Here is a 17185-nt window from a genome sequence, read left to right on the forward strand (position 1 = left end):
GCCTTTGGGAAGTGGATCCTTGCCAGAAGAAGTGTGTCTGGGGCAGCCCATGGAGTGTTGTAGTCTAGGCCCAGCTTTGTTTTCTCTGTTTCTCTGCTTCCTCCATGTTGCTATGAAGATGGTGCTGGTGGTTCATCCCATGCTTTCCCTGCCATGATGAAACTTCCCTCTCAAAATTGAACGCTGAAAATAAACCCTTTCTGGCCATAAGTTGCTTCTGGTTGGGTATTTTTGTCCCAGCAATGAGAAAGTAAAAGATACATTGTATCTGGTCCAATTCCTGAAATATTTTAGGAAGAATGTATTTACTTTAAAGCAATAACACTTCTGTAGGAATAATAAATAAATATAAAATATTTTTAAAATAAAAATATATAACAATATGGAATTGCTTCAGAGCATATTATGAGGTTAAATTTTAAAATAACAAAAATCATGAAATATCTAAAAATTGGTTCTTTGATACTCTTTGATATAAAGTCTACAAACTCTGAGATAACTGGCCAAGGAAAAAAGGAAGCACAAACAATATCAGAAATGGAAAAGAAATCATCACTACAAATCTTATCCACATTAACAATGTAGCCAGCAGTTCGGTGCAGTGGTGCATGCCTTTAATCCCAGCATTTGGAAGGGCGGGGGTAGGAGAATTGCTATGGATTTGAGGACAGCCTGGGCTAGAATGAGATCTTACCTCAAAAAAAAATTAAAAATGTATAACTACCAATATTTCACACAGCTTTATGCCAATAAATATGACAACTTTGATGAATTAGACAAAATAGCAAATTGAGCTGGAGAGATGGCTTAGCGGATAAAGCACTTGCCTGTGAAGCCTAAGGACCCCAGTTTGAGGCTCATTTCCCCAGGACCCATGTTAGCCAGATGCACAAGGAGTGCATGCATCTGGAATTCGTCTGCAGTGGCTGGAGGCCCTGCTGTGCCCATTCTCTCTCTTTCTCTCTGTCTGCCTCTTTCTCTCTGTCTGTCGCTCTCAAATAAATAATTTTTTTAAAAAAATAGCAAAATTGACAAGTTGAGACAAAACAACAAAAATTCTCTGTACTCTAAATAATTAATTTACCTCTATGGTAGAATGAGACAGCCACAAGTTCTTTGCCACTTCCCAAATTAACTGTAATTTTCCTCCACTTGCACCTGAGCCTATAACTTGTTTTGATCAACACCATGTGGCAGAAGTGACTTATTTCCAAGCCTGGAACTTAAAAGAGCTTGAGTTCAGTGTCTGCCAGTTAGTGTACTTTCTCAAGTCAACCACCATGACAAAAGTTTGAGCGCCCAGAGGCTGCAGCAAGGAAGTTAGCTAGCTACTTGGACAGAGATCATGCATGAATGGAGCACTGAGGTACCAAACTTGTGAATAAAAGCTCAATAGGATTTTTAGCCCATACCCACCTTAGCAACTGAATTTAGCTTAATGAATGACCCCAAGCAATACCAAGTGATCTAAAATATCTGCACATATAAGCTTAAATTCCTGACCATAAGAACTGTGAGAAAATGTGGCATGTGGTGGCACACACCCATAATCCCAGCACTACAGAGGTTAATCCAACATTTGGGGACAGATCTTGTCTCAAAAGAATTGTGAAAAAAATAAAACAGGATCTACAGCCACAACAGCCTGAACATGTCCAATCTAATCTGATCTTGGAAACTAAACAGGGCCAAAACTAGTTAGTACCCAGAATGGGAGGAAATAAAACTGGTTGTTTTAATACACTATATTTTGAGATAGTCTGTTATGTAGCAATGGGCAATCAAATCTTTCTCACCATTTGCTGATAGCCTTTTATCTTCTGCTGTGTGGATTGAATATGTCTGCCAAAGTTCATGTGCTGAACATTTAAATCAATGCAATAGTGTTGATAGGCAGGGCCTGACAGCAGTATTAAAATCATTAAGACTCCACCCTCAGTATCGGAATGTTATCAAAGAAGTAAGTGGTCTTGAAAGTGTATTCCTTATACATGAGAGTTTGGCCCCTTGAGGCTTGCCTCACTCACTCCAAGTAATGCATTCATTATGTTGAGAAGTAATAAGAAAACCCTCATCAGGTGTGTCCTCTCAATCTTGCACTTTCAGCTTATTATGGATTACCCAGTCTGTGGTATTCTGTTATATTAGACACTCCACCAGTGTATGATGCCACTATTTTGTATACCAAATTATATCATTTCTTTTTTTAAAAAAAATTATTTACAAAGAGAAAGAATAGGCAAACCAGAGCTTCTTGCCACTGTAAGTAGACTCCAGATTCATGTGCCACTTTGTGCATTTGGCTTTATGTGGGTACTGTGGATTCAAACCTGGTCCAGCCTTTACAAGTAAGTACCTTTGACGACTAAGCCATCTCCCCAGCCATATAATTTCTTGATTTTTCACAAATAGCTTTGTTTTTTAATTTTTCATTCAAGATAACCACAGATGTCATGCAGCTATAAGAATAATGCAGAGAAGTCTTATGTGCCTTTTGCTAGTTTCCCCTTGTAGCAGCTTCTTGCAAAACTATAGAACAGTGCATAACCAGAGTATTCACATTATAAAGCTATGAAACATTTCTGTGACCACAAAGATCCACCTGGTTCCCCTTTCATAGTCACAGTCACTCCCATCCACACACATAATCTCTGTCAACCATTTTACTAGTCATACAACTTCGTTATTTCAAGAAGGCTGTATAAATTGAGTCAACTTTAGAAATTGTCTTTTTCCTCTCTGTATAATTCCTTTAAGATTCATTAAAGTTGTGAATCCATAATTCATTCCTTTTTATTGATAAGTAGCATTCTTTGGTCGGATATGCCACAATCTAACCATTTCACTTATTGGAGTATATCTGCGTTATTCCCAATTTCCATATATTACAAATAAAGATGCCATAAACATTTGGGTATAGGCTTTTGTGTGAACCTGTTTTAATTTCTCTGGGATAAGTGCCCAAGAGTTCCATTGCTGCTCAGAAGGTAGTTGCATGTTGGAAAGCAAAAGCTGCCAAGTCATTTTCCAAAGCAGTTGTGCCATGTTATATGGCCAACCATTAAAGTGTGATTGGTGTGAGTTTTCTACATCCGTCACTAATGTTTGGTGCTACCTCTATTTCTTAACATGTCCATTCCAATGGATCTGTAGTGATGTCCTGTTTTGATGAACCTATAGTGATGTCTCATTCTGATGGGCCTATAGTATGGTTTTACTTTGTATTTCTATGCGACTAATGATGCCATACATCTTTTCACATGCTTTTCTTTTTATATAAATGTTCATTTATTTTTATCTTAATTAATTATTAGAGAGGGGAAGAGAGAGGTGGAGGGTAATGGGCACACCAGGGCCTCCAGCCACTGCAAATGAACTTCAGATGCATGTGTATCTGGCATACATGGGTTCTGGGGAATCAAACCTGGGTCCTTAGGCTTTTCAGGTGAATGCCTTAGCCACTAAACCATCTCTCCAATGCCACATGCTTATTTTCAATCTACATATCATTTTCTCTGAAATAACTGTTTATGTTATGTATTTTTCCCAGTTTCTAATGGTGTTTTTAGAATTGTTTATGTTTTGCAGATACTAAGTCTCTGCCATGTGTGGGGTTTGAAAATATTTTCTGCCATCTGTAACTTGTCTTTTTATCCTTTTCACATGTACTTTTGCAAAGGAAATTTTTTTTCAAAAAAGATTTATTCTTTTATTTATTTGCGAGAGAAAGTGGGGAGAGAAAGAGAGAGAGAGAGAATGAGCGCACCAGGGCGTCTAGCTACTGCAAATGAATTCCATACAAATGCACTACCTTGTGCATCTGACTTACATGGGTATGGGAATCAAACCTGGGTCCTTAGGCTTTTCAGGCAAGTGCCTTAACCATGAAGCCATCTCTCTAGGCCAGAAATGTTTTAAACATGGTAACTGCTACTTTATTGACTATTGAAAAAACTATGTATTTAGTAGCTGGGCATGGTGACACATGCCTTTAATCCTAGCACTCAGGAGGCAGAGGTAGGAGGATTACCATGAGTTCAAGGCTATTCCAAGAATACATAGTGAATTCTAGGGAAGCCTGGGATAAAGTGAGACCATACCTTGAAAAACCAAATAACATAAAATAAAAATAAAATTTATGTATTTATTTGAGAGAGAGATAGAGAGAGAGGGGAGGGAGAGAATAGGCATGTCAGGGCCCCTAGCCACTACAAAGAACTCCAGATGCATTATCATGTGTGTCTGGCTTATGTGGGTACTGAATAATTGAACCTGGGTCCTTTGGCTTTGCAGGCAAGTGCCTTAAAAAAAAAAAAAAAAAAAAAAAAGCTATCTCCCCAGCCCTTTGTTGACTTTTTGATGGACTGTTTTTAGTGTAAAATTTTAAGAACTCTCTTTCTAATCAGAGGAACCAAGGATTTTCTACAACTTTTTTCTAAAACTTTTGTGAACTTGAGAAAGAGGGAGAGAGAGTGAGATAATGGATGCACCAGGGCCTCCAGCCACTGCAAACGAACTCCAGATGCATGTGCCCCCTTGTGCATCTGGCTAACTAGGTTCTGGGGAATTGAACGTGGGTCCTTTGACTCCTCAGGCAAACACCTTAACTGCTAACCATCCCTTCAGCTCTTGAATGTTGTATTTAAATCCATGAGGCAGTTTTGTTTAATATGAGATGTTGGTAATGATCATTTTTGCTTGTTTGTTTTTTTTTAAAGTTTAAAGAGATGTTATTAGATTAAAAGAAGGAAAGAGAATGAAGTATAGAGAGCTCCTGCCATATGGAAGGCAGGAGTGGGTAGAGAGCCACATTTTTGTTTCTTAAATTCATTAGTTCCATATGATTAAATCACAAGAAATTTCAAATAGTTATTTTTTAAGTATTTACTTATTTATTTATTTATTTATTTATTTATTTATTTATTTATTTATTTATGAGAGGAATAGGCAGAGAGAAAGAGAGAATTGGTGTGCCAGGGCCTCTAGCCACTGAAAACAAATTCCAGAAGCATGCACCACATTGTGCAGCTGGCTTACACAGGCCCTGGGGAATTGAACCAGGGTCCTTAGGCTTCACAGGCAAATGCCTTAACCACTAAACCATTTTCCCAGCCCTCAGAATAGTTTTTGTTGAATTACTTGGCAGTACTTTTTATTGATGAAAGATGTAAGGGGTCAAAGAGATGACCCAGTGGTTAAACCACTTACCTACAGTGCCTGAGTACCCATGTAAAGCCAGATGCACAAAGCGGCATATGCATTTGGAGTTAGTTTGCAGGGGCTAGAGACCCTGGCACCCATACTCTTTCTCTCTCTCTCTCTCTCTCTCTCTCTCTCTCTCTCTCTTTCTTTTTCTTTCTCTCTCTCCCTCTTCCTCCCTCCCTCTCTCTCTCTCTCTCTCTCCCTTTTCTCTTCTTGTAAATAAACAATTAAAAAAAGATGTAAGGAATGTAAAAGCTGATGGCCTTTTTAGGGTGGTGAGACACTGTACTGAGATGTAATGCTCAAGCCCCTGTCAAGGAAGAATTTGTTGCTTCAAATGTGTGGAGTGTTTCAATGGATCAGCTCCCAGGTCTTAGTGCCTTCAGGGAACACACCTCTACAGAGAGCCACCCCAACAGGTCATTCCATTATAATGATGGGTTGAACCAGGGACCCAAAGGACTATTTTGGTCTGAAAAGGACAACTCTGCTAAGCCCTTTCTGTTCCAAAATTTCCTGTGGCTGGGGCTACTGAGCCTGTGTTACTGCTCAGCTTCACCCTCTGCCAAACCCCACGTTCTCCTCTCTTTCCTATGAGTGTTGATCTCAAGGGCCCTTCCACAGTATTAAGCTCTGTTTTAGGAGATTGCTTCTTGGAGAACCCAAATGGTTACTTGCTTTCATTTAATACTGAGCATAAAATTTGACCTAAGCTTTGAAAATAGTGGAAAGGTCATAACTTGATGATTTATGTATCAGTGTATAGTAGTAGCAGTATGTGTGATGGTGCATGTATGTCCATGTATATGCATGTGTATGTGCAAATGCATGTGCCCTGCACAAGTGCACAGGCCAAAGGATACCACTGGGTATCCTCTTTTATCATTCATCTGCTTGTTTTCTTGAGATGCTGTCCTGTATTGATCCCAGAGCTGGTGATTTTTTTTTTTTTTTTTTTTGCAAGCTCCAGAAATTCTCTGGTCTCTGCTCCCTACAGGATTGGGGTTACAGATATATTTGATCATGACCAGCTGTTTAAAAGGATGCTGGGGAATCAACCCAAGTGATTTCAAGCCCTCACAGGCCCTCATGCTTATACAAGTGTTCCTACCTGTTGCACCATCCCTCCAGCCCCAACTTGAGAGTTTTTATTCTGCTATTGTAGGAGTCAGTCATTTTATTTATTTAAATTTTTATGATTAACAACTTCCATATTGTAAACAATATCCCATGGTAATTCTCTCCCTCCTCCCACCTTCCCCCTTGAAACTCCACTGTCCATCATGCTCCCTCCCCCTCTCAGTCTCTCTTTTATTTTGATGTCATCATCTTTTCCTCCTATTATGATAGTCTTGTGTAGGTAGTGTCAGGTGTTGTGAGGTCATGGATATCCAGGCCATTTTGTGTCTGGAGGAGCACATTGTAAAGAGTCCTACCCTTCCTTTGGCTCTTACATTCTTTCCACCACCTCTTCTGCAATGGACCCTGAGCCTTGGAAGGTGTGATAGAGATATTGAACTGCTGAGCACTCCTCTGTCACTTCTTCTCAGCACCATGATGCCTTCTGAGTCATCCCAAGGTCACTGCCATCTGAAAAGAGAAAGTTCTCTAATGAAAAGGTGAGAGTAGCATTAATATATGGGTATGAACATTAAGAGAAGTGCTTACCAAGCAGTTTGATGAGCATAGTATATACATTTAACCAGACAGCAGCAGATGTTACACCCCTAGGACTCATGACTACCCCAGCTGTAGGTTTTCAGTATTGGGAATGTATTCCCTCCCATGGAGCAGGCTTCCAGTCAAATTAGAGGGAGGTTGGTTTCCCCCATAGCATGTGCCACTATTGTACCTGTTGGCTCATTTGGCCTGTTTGGCCAAATATATGGCTTGCAGTGTCCACTGTGGAGTATCTTCACTGGTGATTTCTCTCTCTCCCATTGAGCTGCATGCAGTATAGGAGCCAGTAATTTTAGGAAAACTTTCATCAGAAACTTTAGTCTCCATTTGGGAAGCTGATGCAGGAGAAGTGCCACAAGTGCCAGGCCAGTCTGGAATATATAGTGAGTTCCAGGTGAGATTGAAGTACATATTGAGGAAAAACTAGGGCCTGAGAAGATGGTCCAGCAGGGAAGAACCATTGCTGTCCAAGCACAAGGACCTGAATTCAGTCTCCAACACCTGTGCCAAGAGCCAGGAGTAGCCAAGCCTGCCCATGACCCCAGTGCTGATGTAGGCAGAGACAGAAGAATTGCCGGGGCTTACTTTGTTGGTCAGCCAGTCTGACTGGAAATAGTTCAATGAGACATTTTCTCAAAGAACAAAGCAGGAGAGTGACAGGTAGACACCCAACATTTTCTTCTGGCCTCCACGTGTGTGTGCAAAGGGTGGACCTATCTGCACACATCACAAATACACACAGCAAAAATATAAAAGAAAAATCAGGAATGAAAAGAAAGAAAACTGCTTTCACAACATCCCTGCAGAAGAGAGAAGCTAAAAGGAAAGGAATAGTAGAGTGGTGATGGGGAGGTGCCATTAATACATTAATACAGGAGCATGTACACAAGAGAAAGGGTAGCTGCCAGATGCTGTCCTCTGCTGTTGTGGTTCCTAGTGGTCCGATCCTCAGGAAGGTAGCCAGGAGGGTTTCCCACACCCCAGCGTAGCAGAGACATATCTTATCAACAGGGTTTAACACATCAATCATTGCCTTTGAAATAATCCCTGGGTTGGCTTTCTGTCACTGTGACAAAATGAAAAAGAAAGATGTAGTTTGGCTAATGACTTTAGAGGTTCCAGTCCTATCACTTTAGTGATAGTACATCATGATGGGAGTGTGTGGTGGATGAAGGACCTGATGAAATCCTACGTCATGGCGGAAGTGTTTGGTGGGGGAAGGGGCCTATGGGGATAGTATTTCATGGTGGGTGTGATGGTTTGAACATAATATATGTCCCCCATAGCCTCAGGGATTATTTAAATTAAGAATATTCTTTCAACTTAAGTCTCCAATAGTCTGCTAGAGGAGGTGTCACTGGGGATGGATCTTTTACTCTCGCCTAAGATATGGAAAAAGCAGTTTGAGCTCTGGCTATTCATGTTTGCTAGAAGTGAATGTCCAAGTTTCAGGCTCAGATGCCACTGGAGGCAACGGTGGGAGAGAGGGGAGAGGCTGAGGGGCTGCACTCACTTTCCTTTCATGTGAGATAACATTAAGTGTTCCTTTTCTCTGTCTCACATCTCATTTGATGCAACAGAAGAGTCTAGTTTTCTATTTTCAGTAAAATCAATGTTTTCTTTTAAAATTTCCTCTGCATTCAGATTTTTCATTTTTGTTCCATTGTCTTGTTTTCTTGTTTTGGGTAATTTTGTGCTGAAGTAGTGAGCATCCTAATAAATCAGGAGACACTGTGCTCTCTGAAGTACCACTTGCTTTTCTGTATTTGAGCTTTCAAGAGCAAAACTCATCTATGTAGACATTACTAATGCCTCCTAACAATTTGTACCAAGGGCAGGCTTATATAGTAGAAAGAACATGTTCATATCCATAATCCCCTCTGACATTAATGTCTGTTCTTTTGCCCCCGCCACAACATTTTGAAAATGAATCCATCTAATGGCTTAGTGCAGCTTACCGAAACTCCACTCTACTTTGTCCACACTTGTGGGAGTAAACAAGCAGTGATTGGTGTCTTGGCTCTATCACATTTCCTGACAAGTGGGAAATAATCTGTTTGTGATGCAATAAATACTCTGTTCTAAGAAACTCAGCAAACTGGTTTATTTCATGTTGGCTCTGCAGGGATGCACAGAGGGAACAATCTTCACCCATCATCAATTGCACACTGAAATATGTTATGGCTGTCTGTGCCCACAGCTGGAAGAACATTGTGGTGTTATGAGTGAGTGAGCAGTTAGGGAAATTGCTGCTCTAAGTTGGTGCAAAGCCAACAATGGTCATATTGCTCATGTGGCTAGAGATAGCTTTTATCTGTTCATGAGAATCAACTTAAATATTCAGTAATTTCATGAATCTTGGAACTTTCAAATTGGGAGAATGTATACCACTGAAATTGTCAATTATTTCAAATTAAGACTATGAATATTTGTGAAAAAAATTAAAGCAAATTTATGAGAGCACCATTGTCTCTTCTATATCAATATAGGAGAACAACAAAGGAGACTCTGGTTGGTACAGAGTTGAAGGTGTTACAGAGAGAAGTAAATACCGTGGGCTGAGGGTGGAGCTCAGTAGTACAGCACTTGCCCCGCATGTCTGAGGCTCCATACCATATCATACCCAGCGCCACTAAAGGAATTTTTTAAAAGCACAATAGAAAACTAAAAACACAAGAAAAGATGGACAAAAAGCATTTCATCTTTCTGTAAAGGTGCACAGTGTGGATGAGCATCTTCAAGCATTTGAAAGCTATACCTTGCTATTAGGCTACCCGTATGTGGTAATCATTTATGACAGTGAGTCTCGGTAGAGCTTGGTTTCCTTTTTATTGAAGCACAAAGCACAGATCATAATCGTTATCAGCCAGTGAACACGCCCACATAAGCACCATCCGGGATGTGAAGTTGATTTGGAAGGAGGAAAGGGGTATCTGATGGAAGAAAGTGGAGTGAAGCACCAGGCGGGTGCAGCAGGAAGATGCTGACCAGTTTCATTAATGCAGAAGATTGGTTTGTGAAGACATGTCAGTTGCGTTGATGAATATATGTCTGATAGCTAAATTTAGGAGTTTTATTTTAAGCCTTTCTTCCTTTGAAATTTGAAGGTGTTGCTTAGCTACCCTCCCCTTTTCTTAGTGTAATCTCTGATTTAATGCAATCCTTTCAGCTGCAGGTGCTGGAAATGGGCTGTTATTTAAGTACCTTCTTCTCAGGTTCGGTAGTATGTACAGTACATGTGGTGTTGTCTGTTTCTTTTGTATTAACTCCTCAGTCTCTTAAGACTGCACATTTAAACTGTCATTTCTTTATATGTATGTTGTTAAAAGGGATAATTTTGGTGGCAACACATGTAGTTATGTTAGATTGATTATTGTTTTTATTAAAATTAATTTGCATGCAATTATTTATCATAAAAATTAGTGTTTTAATATAAACAAAATCACACAGTAGCATAAAGTTATGCTAAAATTATGTTACTTGATAATTAAGCCTTCAGTATATGTCCATTTTATAAGCATAGTTTTCTTCCTTGAGTTCTATCAAGCTCATTGTTCACTACATCTGAACCTGGGTATGGACCATTGGAGAGACATCCGGCTTCAGCTGCTGTAGCTGGTTATGTGTTTGTTGGAGTACTTACCAACTTTCACTGGGATTAGTCCTATCTTATATTAAGTATAATAATTTACTCTTATTTACTTTATATTTCTTAGAAAATGGGGTTTTTTTTTTACTGATAGGTTATAACTCAAGGAATTCAAAACACAACCCAGTTAAACCCATTGATCTTTTATAGAGAAATGATAGCAAGAGGCAAAGGGCCTCATCTGTCTTGTAGTGTATCATGGGCCTCCACATAATAGCAGTAACTGTTGGTGGTGGTTTGAAAAGGTGATTTCACCCAAACCCCACTAAGATGCTCTCCAGGGTTTGTGCCTGAAGTAGATTTGCAGTTCAGTTGAAAAGAGCAATGTGTCCACAAACCTGACAAGACCAAATACGCCAGCCTTCTTACCATGGTGTGGCAACCACTGAGCTTCCACCCATACATGTGATTTTTGAACTTTAAGGCAGATGTCATCAGCCAGAGACTCTGGTCACATTGTCAGTCAGCCCATTCAAACTATGCAGTACTAGTGAGAATCAAGACCTTGGCTGTTAGCTAAGGTTGTAAATCATGTATGTACTTGAGAAATTAACATATAGAATATACATATAGCATACAATATTGATTTTTTGATAATTGATTTTTAAAATTGATAATTTGCCCTATTTCATTTGTTCTGCAGAGTAAATCAGAAGGGTTATTTTTCACCATAATTGGACACTTGGAAACAACTTGGACATAGTCACATGTGATGATCATTGTTAACTTAACTGGATATAGAGTCACCTAGGAGACACACATCTAGGTGTGCCTGTGAGGATATTTCCAGAGAAGTTTAACTGAAAAAAAGGTTCTATTCCTACATAGGTGGCATCACTCCATGGACTGGGGCCCAGGTTGAGTACAAGAAAAAAAAAGAGAGAGAGAGAAAGTCATGTGAGTGCTTGTATTCCCTTTCCTCTGCTTCCTGGTCTACTATGATGTGAGCAAATTCCAGATACCACAGCTGTGAGCTGCTCCCACTACCATGCCTATTCCACCATGATGGGCTACACTGAACTATGAGTCAAATTGAGCCTTTCCTCTTTCAGGGAGCTCTTGTTAGGCATTTGGTCACAATGACGAGAAGAGTAACTGATACAAACATCATGTTTTTTCACACCAAGTCTAGGTTATACCATTGAGTTTTACTTAAAAACAAACTAAAAAGATTTGTGGACCAACATGAAAAGAGCTTAAAAGTCTGGAAAGAAGAAGACCCTCAGGGAAGTGAGGTCACAGAGAAAACTGATGCCCTGAAAACTGGCCCCTATAACAAACAAAGGAGGTAAAAAATTAATAATAACCAGACATAAAAGAGGGCATCATTGCAGATTCCATGGGCATTAAAAGGGCAACAAATGCATATTATGAAGAACTCTACATCCATAAAGGTGATAACTTTGAGAGCGCAGATCCTGAAAGAAAACCTGCTAAAACTCACAAAAGGAGAAGCAGGAAAAAGAAGAACAAGTCTGATGAGGTCCACATCTATTATAAGAAATCAAAGCAGTAATGACCTTCCAAAACAGTAAGCAACGGGCGCCCAAGGTGTTCACTGGTAAACTGTAGCAAACACTTACAGAAGAAATTATGTAAAATTTCCAGTCTCTTCTAGAAGGGAGAAGCAGAGCGGAAGTTCCAGGTATGTGTGGCTGGTTCAACATTCAAAACTCAGCCAACAAAAATGATCACATCAACAGGCAAAAAAAATCACATGATCAGAGCAGCAGATGCAAAAAAAAAAAAAAAGAAAGAAAGAAAAAAAAAAGCATTTGACAAAATCCAGCACCCATTCATGATAAAAACTCTCAGCAAACTGAAGAAACAAAGCGGTATGTATACCTGGAATTTGTTTGCAACGGCAAAGAAGGCCTGGCTTGCTCATACTCTGTTTCTTTGTTCATAAATAAATAAATAAATCTAAATATATATAGCTAGAGAGACAATTGTGCAACGATAATAACCAGGAGACTGGGGTAGGAGGATTGCTACTTCGAAGCCGGTCTGGGCTTAATAGCAAGGTGTAAGCTAGCACAGGCTATGAGCATGGCCCTGTTTCAAAAGCAACAAGCCGGTAGTGGTGGTGCACACCCATCATCCCAGCACTCAAGAGGATGAGGCAATAGGCTCACGAATTTGAGGCAGGCCTGGGCTATACAACAAGACTATCTCACAAAAACAAACCAATCAACCCCCCTCAGCCACCACCACCGCAAACACAACCCACACCCAACCTGCATGACTGATTACAAAACAAGAAAGGATAAGGTCACTTTTATGAATGTTTAGCTGTTTGAACAGCTTGCAGAAAAATGATTACCAGGGTTAGTCAATTCAGTTTCTGAGAGAGAAAGGCTATACCCTCTGCTAAGTGCAGCTCTAAGTCTCTTCTTGTCTGAATCGCCACTGCGGTTTAGCTTTTTATTTATTTATTTATTTATTTATTTATTTATTTATTTGAGAGCGACAGACACAGAGAGAAAGACAGGTAGAGGTAGAGAGAGAGAATGGGCACGCCAGGGCTTCCAGCCTCTGCAAACGAACTCCAGACACGGGTGCCCCCTTGTGCATCTGGCTAACGTGGGACCTGGGGAACCGAGCCTCGAACCGGGGTCCTTAGGCTTCACAGGCAAGCGCTTAACCGCTAAGCCATCTCTCCAGCCCAGTTTAGCTTTTTTATTCAAGTGGAGATTTTTTTTCCTCTTGAGGGAAAGAAAACAAAGGGACATTAAATACTTCCTTCTGAATTATCTGTAGTACTTAAAATATAGGCTTAACTCCAGAACCAATGTTTGTACTTTGAACAGCATACAAGTCAGACAAATCAGGGTTTGAATTGAAATTCCTGAATGTGTGACAGAAATATGACATTATTTCAAATGTTCTTTAATATGTAAATTACTTCAAGTCACATTAATCTATTTTTTTAATCATCTGTGCATACTGTTGCTTCTATGTAGTCATTAGAACAAAGATGTATTGGAAAGAAATAAACCACTAAAATCACATACTGAAACTCATTTTAATTACAGAACTCAGTTCCCACAAACCTAAATGTTTCTGCCAGCCAGAAGCTCTCAACATTGCATACAGCAAGAATACTGCCCTTTCAGAACAGCATTTTTGATAATATGTTAATTTTTGTTTAGAGATTAGTGAAAATGAAGATGAAATTCATTTTCTCATTCAGACTCACATTTGAATTTTTTCTCCATCTAAACATTTCCAGTGTCTGTCTCAGATGTTGAAGGTCAAGAAAGGACATTCAACAGAATGTTTTAAAGAGACATGAAGAAAATCAAGGCCCTCTCCCATTCGTATAGAGGTTTGTTTTTATTTTTTTCTTCTGTTTTTCAGGTTTTGGGGAGAAAGATAAAAGTGTGTACTATGCTAGCAAATTCCAGAAAAGTCTCTTGCCAGTCCATCTCTAACGATGAAATTTATAGGTTTGTAGCTCTAAGCCTAGAAGAAGGAGGATTTGGGACTAACTGGCTTTCCACCTTGTTTGAGGTCGAATCTCTCCTTGCTTACCACTGCATTGGCCAGGCCATGAGCTTCCAGGGTATTCTCCTGACTCTGTCTCTCATGTCACCATAAGCTGGAATTACAGCTGTCTGCTACAGTATCCAGCTTTATGTGGGTTCTGGGGATCTGAACTCAGGTTTATTAACAGAGCCATCTCCCTAGCAATTATTCAATCCTTTGCCTATGACAATTACAGGTGTCTGACCACCATTTGTTGAAATGACTAATTTTCCCATACTAAATTGTATTGCATTTTTTTTGTGGGAAAAAGAGGTTTATTTTGGCTTATAGGCTTGAGGGGGAAACAGTGGCATGAGCAGAGGGTGGCCAACACATGTATTGCATTCTTCTTTAAAATTTATTTCTCATAAGTTAACAGGCTCATTCAGGATCCTTGGTTTTAATTCCCTTGGTCTACATGCCTGCTTTTTAAAATTATTAAATTATTATATTTATTGTGGGATGTGCAGAGCTAAGGAAATGCATCCACATGGCTAGAGATTCCATGTGGAGGGACTGGAAAAAAAAGTGGAAGTAAAAGAGAGAAAAGAAAGTTCAAGAAGCTCCTGCCATGTGGGGTCCAGGAAGGGATAAAGAACCCATATGGAGAGTAAGGGCTGGGTGACCTCCCAGCTGGGCCTAGGCCAAGGCCCAGGCTGATCCAGCCCAGGCCCAGCCAAGGGAAAAACAGGTGGAACTTCCCAAGTGGTCAGAGAGCCTGTTCTCCCCTTGCAAAGGTACTTACAACCTTATAGTAGTGGGCTGTCTTCTGGCTCAGGTGAACCGGAGGGACAGCTGGTTGGTTAGGGCTAGGGGCTCTCTCAGGAAGAGGCTAGGCCTGACACCAAGTTCTGGGGACTGAACTTGATCAACCACAATGTTTAAATCCTATGAAGACCTCTATCCCAGGAGGGGTCCTGGTTGTTTGTGGAGGAAACAAGTCTAGGGAACTAGGCAAGAGATAAGAAGTCAAATCATCTTTGATTTCTAGCAAGTGCAAACTTTTCTTTTTTTTTACCTTCAGGGGTCCAGTCACCCTAACTGTACCCCCATCTCATTCCCCTCTCTCATGAGAAGACACTCTAAATGCTGTTAGAGGACAGGGGGCGATGATGTTAGATCTTGAATTACTACTGGCTGAACAAGAGTGTAGAAATATGACACTTAGAGGGTCTTTCCCAGAGAGGGGAGGTATTCTACGGGACCACAAAAATGTATTGATGGAATGCAGGAAGATAGTCTTAGAAGAAAGTGTTGGGAAGAAAGAGTAAAAGTAAGGAGCTATTGAGAAGTAAGCATACAGCAAACTGGTCACCTTTAGGGTTGTCCCTCTTGTGGACTTCTAGGCCTTGGGGAGCATTTGAGGGAACCCAGGTAGACAGAGTTGGATTGTCATCTGAGCATGGGGTGACAGTGGTTTTCTTCCAGAACTGTTCATCGAATGACACAATAGCGTTGGCCATGGCCTGAACCTGTTTCTGTATAGTTTGTGAAACAGATGAGATATTAGCAGTAATCAAGGATTAAGTTTGGAGGTCACTAATGGCTCTCCAAAGGAGACTTTAGGGACCCAGGAGTAGCCCTATAGCTTCTCTAATACTGTCATTGTCTGTGAGGATGAGTCAGGACCATGCTAGCCAAGTAGTTTTCCCTTCGTTGAGAAACCAGGAGGATTAATATTTTTTCTCAGTTGTGACTCTCCTGTTTTCAGACTGTACAGTGATTTTTTTTTTTTGTTTCTGAGTCTCCATATCCTCCCTGATTAGGAAGGCATGTGACTTACTAGGGGACTAGTGTAGAAGTGTCCCATCATATCCAGTGGCCTCATGACCTGGAAGCACAAGCCAAAATATTGGCCTTTTTAGCTCTGATGATTCCAATTGGCCTTGGCTTCTACAGAGGTTATTAATACACTTAAAAGGAAGTTATACCAACCCTGAAGGGTGTACATATATAGCAAATTTGATTATTGAAACCTATCTAGTTAAAGAATGACACCAATGTTTTAAGTTATTTTGTTTAACCTCTAAGTTTAGTTATTCTGTGACAGTATAGAAGGCAGGCATGTCTAATCCTTTAAATATCTAATAGCTATAAATGCAGGCAGTACCTGTTACCAGTTTTGAAAACAATACAAGTCTAAATCAATTAATTTAACCTATAAGTTATCAGCAAAAAGACAAGTAAGACAGTTTAAAGTCTTGGCACCCATGTTTGAAAATCTCTTTGATTAGCCTAGATACCTGTATGGGTACCAATTACCCAGGGAATGTTGGAAGCAGAATCACAGAGCTTGAAATTATTTCTCTCAGATGAGGACCATTGTTCGAGCATGAGGCTGCACCCTAAAGCAGGGAATGTCTTTAAGAGTTAGGAGTTAATTAAGAATTAATTTTGTTATAAGCACTGGGCTTGTTATGCCAGAAATGAGACAGTTACTTTACATATAGTAGAGCAGAATTTGGTCATTGGTGAGCCAAAACAGCTAAGCTCTAATACAACCTTTGACAAATCTGTTCTGAAAGTGAAAACACTATTTGACAACCAATGTTTTCAGTTTAATCTTGGATACCAAGTGATCTATGTATAATATAATTATGTATAATAGGAATTTTTATTAAACAAAACAATTTTGTCTTACTCATGATGTGAAATTGATAAAGCTTAGGCAAGTTATCCCAGCATATTTTATGTAACAGGAGGATAAAGGTTATAGTGACTGAAATTAAGTCACTTAAACCTAAGAGATTAAATTTAGTGATGACCACCTGATAGAATTAGCACAAATAAAACAGGAGCTATCTTTAAAGTTACAATATCCTTAGGTATGAGTACTTCATCTTTGGAAATTAAACACTCATATGTGAACCTTTATCTTAAGATTCCATTTCTCCAATTGTTAAAACCTTGCTGGGCATGGTGGCATACACCTTTAATCCCAGCACTCTGCAGGCAGAGGTAGGAGGATTACCATGAGTTCGAGGCCACCCTGAGACTTCATAGTGAATTCCAGGTCAGCCTGGGCTAGAGTGAAACCCTAACTCAAAAAAACAAAGGACAAAAAGAAAAAAATAAATAGTTTAAACCTTGACAAGCAGAGGAACCTAATTTATTTTATTGAGAACC

The sequence above is a fragment of the Jaculus jaculus genome, chromosome 17 (assembly GCF_020740685.1).
Source record: "Jaculus jaculus isolate mJacJac1 chromosome 17, mJacJac1.mat.Y.cur, whole genome shotgun sequence".
Classification (NCBI taxonomy): Eukaryota; Metazoa; Chordata; class Mammalia; order Rodentia; family Dipodidae; genus Jaculus; species Jaculus jaculus.